Below are 10,057 nucleotides of genomic sequence, written 5' to 3'. Positions count from 1 at the left end.
AGAATTATCAGGAGTCCTGATGCCAGTTCTCTGCTGACATAATTAATGAGGCTGTTGTGCCAAAAATGAAGTATGTTGTTAATATACATACCTGTTGGGTGCACAAGGGAAATGCAAATAAAAGCTTTGCCAGAAGGGGAGTGAGGTCAAATCAGCTCCAAAGGGAGACCAACACTCTCTGTAAGACAATAATGTACAGATAACAAACGACAACAACAACAACAACGAAAACAAGGGGGGGAAAAGGGTAAAAAGTTGATTTCAAACACAGGACCAATCGCTACAAAATATTTAGTGGGCTTTTAACATTCTTATTTCATCATTTTACTTCTGTCTTCAAGTTGTTCAATGTTTGTCCAGTGGGTCAAGCTCACCTGACAATGACAGCTAAAATTCCCTTGGAATTTTAGGATTTTAATATACATTCCATAGGCTATATAAGAGAAAACTTTAGAGATTAGTTTTCTTTTCATTTTGAAGAGCTCTGGTTGCTGAGAGAAAGCAATCTTGAGCCCATATAAAATCTTTGTGACTTCTGTGCCTGACATTCTAATCATAAAAACAAAATGATTATCAGTTTGCCATAGTGTTCTCGAAGATGAATTCAGTTTCCTTTCAAAAATGTTCTCTTCAATCGCGTGGGAGAGACAGGGACCTGGGATCTGGCCCCTGCGCTGACTCTGCGGGCCCTGTCGCCCCCAGGCAGGAGACGGAGCTGGAGCTCCGGGGTGCCCCTGCCGGGACCAGAGCCTCGGCCCCTGGAGCAGGTGCGTCGGCCCCAGCTGCGAGCACCCGCAGGGGCCCTGAACCTGGGCGCGCAGGTCGGATGGCGGGGCGGGGCGGGGGGCCCAGGAGGACGTCCCCCTTCCTTGACGCATCTGGCTCCTCACCTAGCTCTTATCCACGTCCCTTCCCCCTTCCGGCGGTTTCTGGGCCTGGTGGTGGCCCTGAGAGAACGCTTGGGAATGGAGAGGCCGTTGTAGGTGGCAGAATGCGGGAAGGGTTGTTTTTTCTTTACAGTTAATTTATTTGTCCTTTTCATTCCACCCCCTGCCGGGCGTTTGGTGTCAGCAAGAAACACAGTCCTCGGAGCAGGTGGTCGGGCCTCGACCGGCCACAGCCGCGCACACAAGCGGGGGCGGGGGCGCGGGGGGCGCGGGGGGCGCGGGGGCGCGGGGGCCGCGGGGGCGCGGGGTAGCGGGGCGGGGGGGGCGCGGGGCGGGGGCGCGGGGGGCGCGGGGCGGGGGCGCGCGCATTGTTTCCGCGTCCCTCGGGTCCCGGCGTGCGTCCGGGGCGGGCGCGCTCCCAGCCCCCGCCGGAGGGGCGCTGCTCGGCCTCGGCCCGGGGGAGCAGGTGCTGTCGCCGCGCTGGGTCCGGAGGAGGGAGTGAGTGAGTGAGGCAGGGAGGTTAAGCCTACCGGCGGGCGGGCCTCGCACCAGCGTGGCTTCTGGAACCTGCATCTTACCCGCTCCCTACTTGTTTTTGTTTTTTTTTTAATTTTTATTTATTTATGAGAGTCACAGAGAGAGAGAGAGAGAGAGAGAGAGAGAGGCAGAGACACAGGCAGAGGGAGAAGCAGGCTCCATGCACCGGGAGCCTGACGTGGGATTTGATCCCGGGTCTCCAGGATCACGCCCTGGGCCAAAGGCAGGCGCCAAACCGCTGCGCCACCCAGGGATCCACGCTCCCTACTTGTTGAACGCGGGAGCCCTCAGACTCCTGTTTGAACGTCGTGGGTGAAGGGACCCTTGTCTCTTGCCTGCGCCTAAAACACCATTTAGTTCATCTGAACCCTGGGGCTGCTCCCTCAGGCCCAGAAGGCCTCGAAGTAATGGACTTTGGCTGGGCCACGTGGAATCTCTTGACGCTTGATCAATAAAGGCCACCGGTCATTTTAAACTGACTGGTAGCGTCTTTTATTCTAATTGTGATAATATTCGTAGTTTAACGAATTTGGTTCTCGGTTCCCCATTTATTATTTTCCTCTTAGTGATGCACAGTATTGGGAAAATATAGGAAAACCCAAAAGAGAAACGGAAAGTCCCCTGTAATCTCAGCGCCCCCATACCATATGTAGTTGAAAATCCTTCCAGTCATTTTTCTATGCAGATATGTTGTGATAAATTAAAACTGACTTATTAAAAATTTTAAAACAGTATCAATGTACATTCTGTTTTATACTTTTTAATATTTAACACTTCATCATGAACATTTCCTGATCAAATATTCTCCTACAACTCTTTTTTAATGACTGCACAGTATTTCATTGCATGATTTTGCCATACTTTAATCACTAGCTTTATATTTTTGTTAGTTTTGTTATTATAAATGGTGAACATTAGAAGCAATAGTCTTTAATACACCATGACCACTCCCTTAGGACAAATGGCTAGCAGTGGAGCTGCCCCTCAAAGAACATCATGCTTTTAAAGGGGTAACATACAGGGACACCTGGGTGGCTCACTGGTTGAACATCTGCCTTTGTCTCAGGGCGTGATCCCGGGATCCTGGGATCCAGTCCGGTCAGGCTCAGGCTCCCCACAGGGAGCCTGCTTCTCCCTCTGCCTGTGTCTCTGCCTCTCTCAGTGTGTCTCATGAATAAATAAATAAAATCTTTTTTTTTTAAAAAAAGGGTTCACATACTTTCCAGAAAGGAGGTCTCAGTCCACACACCTCTAGGAAGAGTGTACATGTCCATATTTCTCCCCATTTTGGGTGTCATTGCTCAAGAGAATCTGTATTAACAAACAAGTGACACCCTTAAAGAAAAAAAATACCTAGGTAATGTTGTTGGAATATGCTGGATTTCAAGAGAAAGACTTTATATTATTGCAGATTTTAAAAACATTTGGGAAATTTCATTTATTCAGATGCTCCCCTGACTGAATGGGACTCTGCAAAGGATATGGTAAAATAGGGACATTTTAGAGAAAGAAACTCGCAAAGTTAATTCTCATATCATCAGGCAGGGAGACAGATGCTGTCTATAAACTGAAAAAGGAACTATTAATTGCTTCTTTTGCTGGGCCTTTGCTCCCTGGCAACTTACCCATTGTCAGGTCTAAAAACATTGAAGGTGCTGCGTGCCGCAGAGCTACTGCAGAAATATATTCAAGGCAGCAAACCTGGGCAATTAGAGGTTTCTGTTCATCTCCTCCCCCACCCCCCAGCCTTTCATTTTACCAGCTCCCCCTCCCCCCATATCAGCAAGTTGGAGTGACAAATATTTAAAGTCAGCTTGTCACGCATGAGCAGCACAGCTGTGTGAATGACTGATTTTCTTGACATTCTGAACAGCTTTGTGTGTGCCTGTGGAGACCTGCAGACCCTCAAACCCAATGCCATCTGACTTATAAGACGCTGTGGTTTTGGTATCTGAGGCAACCATGGGAGTCTAGGCAGGTGGTGTTTCATGACCAGGAAATGAACAGACCTACAGTTGCAGACATTTTTGGAATATATGTGTTTGTTGCAATGACCTCTAGGTGGATTTCTGCAGTGACAAAGAAGAGGCTTTTAGGGTGTGGTTTAAATTCCTTGCAAGGCTTGCTCTCAAATCACTTTGCCTAATGGGCTGGAGACCGTGTGTATCCTTAGCAAATTTGAGAAAGGCACTTGGACCCGACTGGTCTTTTTCCCCCCCACTCAGCATTGCAGCAAGAGTAACAGATGCCTGTTTAGGGAAGGCATGTTCCCTTTTTATATGCAAACCTTGTTGCTAAAAATTCTCTTTTAGATGAATTATTAAACCCAATTTATAAAATAAGGACAGTACAGATTTCCTCTTGAAGTATTCTTTCCCTTTGATATGTGATACACATGTCTGCAGGTGGAGAAAAGCAGAGAGAATATGAGATGCCGGGTAGGGATGGGAGGAAGAAGATACGAGTAAGTACAGGCCATTTTAGCATCTCAGAAATTCCCTGAATGCTTGGACCCCTTGGGGTACATTTGGAATTCTTTAACCATCATACAGAAATGCACAGAAACATAATTATTTTTGTAAACCTAGATTTCTCCTTATAGGTCTAATATATATTTTAAGAATATTTAACATATCAAAATTCCTATAAGAAACAGTAGAGTCTTTGGGAACAGTGTTTGCATCATTCAGGTAGGTGCTTTCAGGACAGAGTAAATTACTCTTTTTTTATTCAAGGGGAGGGATTTTTGTGTTGATCTTGAAGGAGAGTCAGCAGGAAAACTGCTGAAGGAGTTGAGTAGATATGAAGCTTCAGAGAGATGTTGGTCACCCCTGGGAATTCTGAGATAGGGGAGACCTGGGTGTTCACCTGGTCCTGGTCATTTAGGTTATAAACCAAATGTGACATATAAACTGCCCCCCCTTTGATATCTTCAGTAACATCTATACTTTCTAAAAGCATAAAAACTTTTGCTAATTAATATTCTTCTTAAATTGTTTAGAACTGTGTCACAGAATTCATATCCCTTTCTGCAATGCAAAAAATTTTTTAGTGGGGAAGAGAGGCAGAGGCAGAGGGAGAGAGAGAGAATCTTAAGCAGGCTCCACACCCAGTGCAGAGCCCGGCGTGGGGCTCGATCTTGAAACCCTGAGATCATGACCTGAGCCAAAATCAAAATCAAGTCAGACATTTAACCAACTGAGCCACCCAGATGCTCCCATAAATCTTTATAGCAATTGTGAAAAAGAATTCAATCATGAAGTTGAAAGTCAGACCTTAATGCCAACCTTAGCTTCCGCCTCCCAGGCTAGCACTTCCTGCTCAGCATCATCAATGCAGGCACTTTGGTCCCAGGACCAGCAACATCACATGGGAGCCTGGTAGATGTAGTGTATCAGAGTCGGCTTTTTAACAAGATCCCCAGGTGATTCGGGTGCACCTTACAGTTTGCAAAGCACTGGTCTGCAGCACTTGTTCTGAACTCACTGCGCATTGGAATCCCTGGAAAGCGTCCCACACTCTAGTCCTGAGCCACACTCCCAGGGATTCTGGTTTAATTGCTTTGGGGAGGGAGGACCCCGAGACTCTGGATTTTTAAAGTCTCTCAGAGGATGGTAATGGTGTTTGATTACAATAGTGTTTGAAAACTGCTCAGAACGAAGTTATCTCAGAACACTTCCTTTTTCAAATTGTGTTGAAACCCAGACACCTTGTGAAGTACCTGGGCTGGACACAAAGTTTGCTGCTTCCACCAACCACAGCTCTTCCCCAGAGGTACTGCTCCCACCATCTAAAACTTCTGTGTAATAGATTTTCGCCCCAAGACTCAACAGAAGACAAGCCAATGGAAGACATTCAGAGGAGTTTCCAGGATCGTATCAGGGAGAAACTTAGCATATCTGACCCCATATTGCTTCCATTTCTCTTGCTGCTGTGACCTGTGGATTAGAAACTCCCGCTTAGCCCTGCATGCAGGAGTGTTACAGCTAAGGTTTGCAGAAGCTGCTTTTTACCTGAAACCTACCGCACCTGAGGAGATAAGGAAGTACACACAGACGTGACCATACCACCTTAAAGGTTTGCAGGAACAACATGACCAGATTCCTATACACAAAGACCAACTGACCAAAGACACAGAGGTTATACCACCTTCCTGGGATGTCTGTAGATGTCGGTCACCTTCTGACTCCTCACCCCCTTCCCTGCCCTGTTGCCCCTCTTGCTAACATAAAAGAAGCTCAAATCTCAAGCTGGGGGAGATGGACCACTGGGATTGCTAGCTTTCCAAATAAAGTCGTTTCCTGCTCCCAGCACCTTGCTTCTCGACTTAACGGCCTGTCATGCAGCCAGTGGGAGGGGAAGGAGCTGGGACCCCTATACAGGGTCACTCTTCTCCCACATCTTGTCCCTTATCTTCTGCTCTTGCCCTTCCACCCCCAAGGCTGCCTGATGTGGTAGCTCAGGGCAAGGGCTCTGTGGTCAAATGGCCTAGGTCCACACCATAGCCGTGGGCCTTAGCAGATTACCTACTCACTAGTAGCCTGTGTTCCCCTCTCTGAGTGGTGTTGATAATAGTACCTACCTCGTGGGGTAGTGAGGATGGGTCTGAGAGAGAACGCACAGAAACTAGAACCAGGACTTGCATTCAAGCAATAAATAGGGCAGACACCCAGCATGACGAAGAGAAGGAAAATCCAATTAGCGCTCAGCTTTCTCTGCTGTTAAAAGCATGTACGGGGGATGCCAACAAGCAACATGCCCATTCATGCCACAGACACCCAGAAAAAGTCAGGAATCGAAGGACCAGGTATCTCTGAAAGTAAGGGTAAGTGGTAAGGCTGAGGAAGAGCATCGATAAGTCTGTGTGAAGGGCAGTCAAGTCCCTGCTCCACACAACCTGAGCTCTGCCCTTCCCTGCCCCAGCAAGAGCCTAGAGTTTTCCCCCTGGAGAAACCCACCCAGGGCAACTTCTGGTTTGGAGATGCCTGGCACAGCTGGGAAGGAGGTAAGGCCGAGCCAGAGATGAGAAGGAGTAAAATGCTGAGGTCTTACTCCTGCTTTGGTCCTCTATCCATAGTGTGTTCCCAGAATACTGATTGCCAGTAAGAAACCAGAGAAAAAACAAAAATGCTGAATTTGGGAGAACCCTCTAAGGGAGTGAAGCCCTAGGTGGCAAGCCCATTCCCACTTAGAGTTTCCAGCCAACCTTGGATGTCACCGGTCTAATATAAAGAGACAAAGACCACAAGAAATACCAACAACGTGGGAAGGGGTATCAAAATAAACAAGAGAAGGAACAGAATAAACAGAGATAATGCCCCACCCTGGAGGCCAGAGAAGTCACGGCATCGGCATCGATAAGCTGAGTGTTCAGAAGACAATAAGGGTATTGAAAAAAACACACGACAAATAAAATGAAATAAAGAGGATGAGGCTAAGGACAAGGTCATCTCACAGAAAATGTGATAAAGAATACTTGGTAAAATAAGAGGTCCAATAGAAAATAAAATGTATTCCATGGAGATCAACAACAACAGAAACACCAAAAAAAAGGGAGTAGAGAAGATTATCAGAAGCAATATTTTTAAATATCTCAGAACTAAAGAATATGCTTTTTCACACTGAAAGTGCCCAGCACATTGAATTTTTTTAAAAGGGGAAAGGGGTCCAGCTGAAGCACATTTTCATGAAATTTAAATATTTCAGAGGTTAAGAGCAGATCCTAAAAACCCCTCTGGGACAGTCAGGCACAGTCAGGGTGAGAAAAACAGATCCCATGCAAAGTGTTGGGGTCAGAGTGACATCAATCATCTCCGCAACATTGTAATCTAGAAAAAAAGGAAATGAGACTTTCAAAATGTTGAAGAAAATCTATTTCTGGTCTAGAATTCTATATAGTTGTCCCCCCTCATCTGCAGGAGATACATTCCCTAGACCCCCAGGGGCTGCCTGACATTGTGGATAATGCCAAACCCTGTATGTGCTATGTCTTTCCTATACATACGTCCCTGTGATGAAACAAATTGTAAAGTGGGCACAGTAAGAGAATAATAACAATAATAAAACAGAACAATTATAACAATCTATTGGAATAAAAGTTATGTGAATGTGGTCACTCTCAAAATATCTTATTGTATTTTATTGTAATGATGTGAGATGATAAAATAAATGCCTACCTGGTGAGACGAGGGGAGGTGAATGATGTAGGCACTGTGACATAGCATCAGGCTGCTCTTGACCTGACAGTACATCAGAAGGAGGATCATCTGCTTCTGGATTGCAGTTGACCATGGATAACTGTAACCACAAAAGGCAAAACTATGGATAAAGGGGGACTACTGTACCCAGTCAAGCAGCCATGGGTCGCCTCTGGATCCCAGAAGAGATTTGCTAAAATAGGGAATTAACAGAGAAAGAGGAATGCATAGGACCCAGAAAATGAATTCAACACAGAAGGAAGGCAGAGGGAATCCAGGGTTTGGTGAGTGAAGCCCTAGGACAACCACTGGGAAGCAAGGATAGGAAGAAGCCTCAGCCCAGACTGGAACAGGAGGAAGGACAGCTTCAAAATACAGATGGAACCAATGTGTTTGAATATATATTTTTTTCTTTTATTATTTATTTATTCATAGAGACGCAGAGAGAGAGAGAAGCAGAGACACAGGCAGAGGGAGAAGCAGGCTCCATGCAGGGAGCCCCATGTGGGACTCGATCCAGGGTCTCCAGGATCACGCCCTGGGCTGCAGGCGGCGCTAAACCGCTGCGCCACCGGGGCTGCCCTGTGTTTGAATATATTGAGGAGAATTTTACATCTCCTCTGGAGAGTTTATGGGGAGAATAAGTGATGGATACCTGTAATTATGCTCTTGGGGGGAAAAAAGCCAATTATTAAGTCCAGAGAAAACAAAAGTCATATATGAAAGGAAATGTAGGGCAGCCCGGGTGGCTCAGTAGTTTAGCGCCGCCTTCAGCCCAGGGCCTAATCCTGGAGTCCTGGGATTGAGCCCCACATTAGGCTCCCTGCATGGAGCCTGCTTCTCCCTCTGCCTGTGTCTCTATCTCTCTCTCTCTCTCTCTGTGTCTCTCATGAATAAATAAATAAAATCTTTAAAAAAAAAAAAAAAAAAAGAAAGGAAATGTAATACTTTCCTGGAGCAGCTTGACCAATGTTTACTTAGTAAAAATAATACAGTCATGGAATATTTATTTAACAAAAACTGTGATATGAATACATGAGCAGGATGCAGGAGGGAAAGCAGATAAAGCAAAGGTATATATGCAAAACCTTCCTCACCCACAGCAGGAAGGCAGGAGATTATGTATAAAATGGGAAAATCAACACAATAGTATAAGCCTTTTGCTCAGACAAATGGAGGTAAATGAAACATCTATTTGCCAAGGAGTTGGATCTTGGGGTAGGAAGCATGGGAAGGGAAAAACTTTTTTTCTCACTTCCCTTCTAGTACTATTTGGCTTTTTATTTTTATTTTATTTTCTAAAGAGTATATTTATTTATTCATGAGAGTCACAGAGACAGAGAGAGAGGCAGAGACAGGCAGAGGGAGAAGCAGGCTCCATGCAGGGAGCCTGATGCAGGACTCGATCCGGGGACTCCAGGATCAGGCCCTGGGCTGAAGGCAGCACTAAACCTCTGAGCCACCTGGGCTGCCCCTATTTGGCTTTTTTAAACACATGTATGTTAATATGTCTAATACATTCCCATAGACAGAGGGGTTGAAAACAAACATTTATTGCTCACAGTTCTGGAGACTGAGTCCCTGGGTCCAGATGTGGGCTGATCTGGTTCTTGGTGAGGGCCCACTTCCCAGTTGGTGGATGGAGAGGGAAAGGGCAAGACATAAAATTCCTCCCCATCCTGGGGCCCACCCTTACGACCGCATCACCTCCTAGGACCTCCAGATACCTTCACATTTGGGTTTCGCCATATGAATCTGGGTGGACATAAGCATTCAGTCCTCACATCATTGCTGTGCTGGTTTCTTTGTGTTCTTGTGCTGCCTTTTGCCTTCACAGAGAAGGTCCTTTAGCACTGTGCTTAGCCAGAGACACTCACAGCACCTAGGAGACTTCAAGAATGTTTTCGGTGCTGCCTTAGTTATTGAAATAAATGACTGGCGTTTTAAAAAAGAAACCTATAGTTTTCACCTTATATAAACTAGGGATCCCTCTTTCATAGAAGAATTTTATGTGTGTGAAAAATCGGTACACCTTTTGGAGTATCCGCGTGGATGGATTAAAGGTTCTTCCATTGAAATAAATAGTTGGGGCTTTTTTGCAAAATACTTCTACCTTATGCCCGCCTGTTGGAGGGGAGAGGGCTATAAATTGATGATGTCAGGTGGTGGAGAGTTGTACCTGTAAGAGTGGATTGTTTTATGGAAATCAGTGAGAGGGCTGGTATTTTTCATCTGGGCCACCTAGGTGTGAATGGAGCACCACCTTGGATTCCAGACAGGGAAGGGTCTGGAGCCATGGGGAGGGTCTGGCAGTAAGTGCTGAGAATTTGCAGGGATCTGTGGAGGACGTGGGACCTGGCTCCTCACAGTGGCCTTGTGGGTCTGGTCCTCAAACTTCCATCTGGCAGGGAGGGGAAGCCCTACTGACATGGGGCT

At 46.1% G+C, this 10,057-nt stretch overlaps 1 long non-coding RNA gene across 4 annotated transcripts in view; it reads right to left on the bottom strand.

Annotated features, from left to right (window-relative positions):
* Window positions 1–1,137, bottom strand: part of LOC140614331 (uncharacterized) — a 29,125-nt gene extending 27,988 nt beyond the window's left edge. For all 4 annotated transcript variants that reach the window (XR_012015227.1, XR_012015230.1, XR_012015228.1 and 1 more), the window contains exons 1-2: window positions 891–1,137; window positions 92–178 (exon numbers count right to left, since the gene is read on the bottom strand). This is a non-coding gene — a long non-coding RNA (uncharacterized lncRNA). The remainder of the gene's footprint in view (window positions 1–91; window positions 179–890) is intronic.
* Window positions 1,138–10,057: the final 8,920 nt, after the last annotated feature.

Source organism: Canis lupus, chromosome 22 (assembly GCF_048164855.1).
Source record: "Canis lupus baileyi chromosome 22, mCanLup2.hap1, whole genome shotgun sequence".
Lineage (NCBI taxonomy): Eukaryota > Metazoa > Chordata > Mammalia > Carnivora > Canidae > Canis > Canis lupus.
The sequence above is the reverse complement of the archived record's forward strand: the minus strand, read 5'-3'. Positions and strand labels throughout refer to the sequence as shown.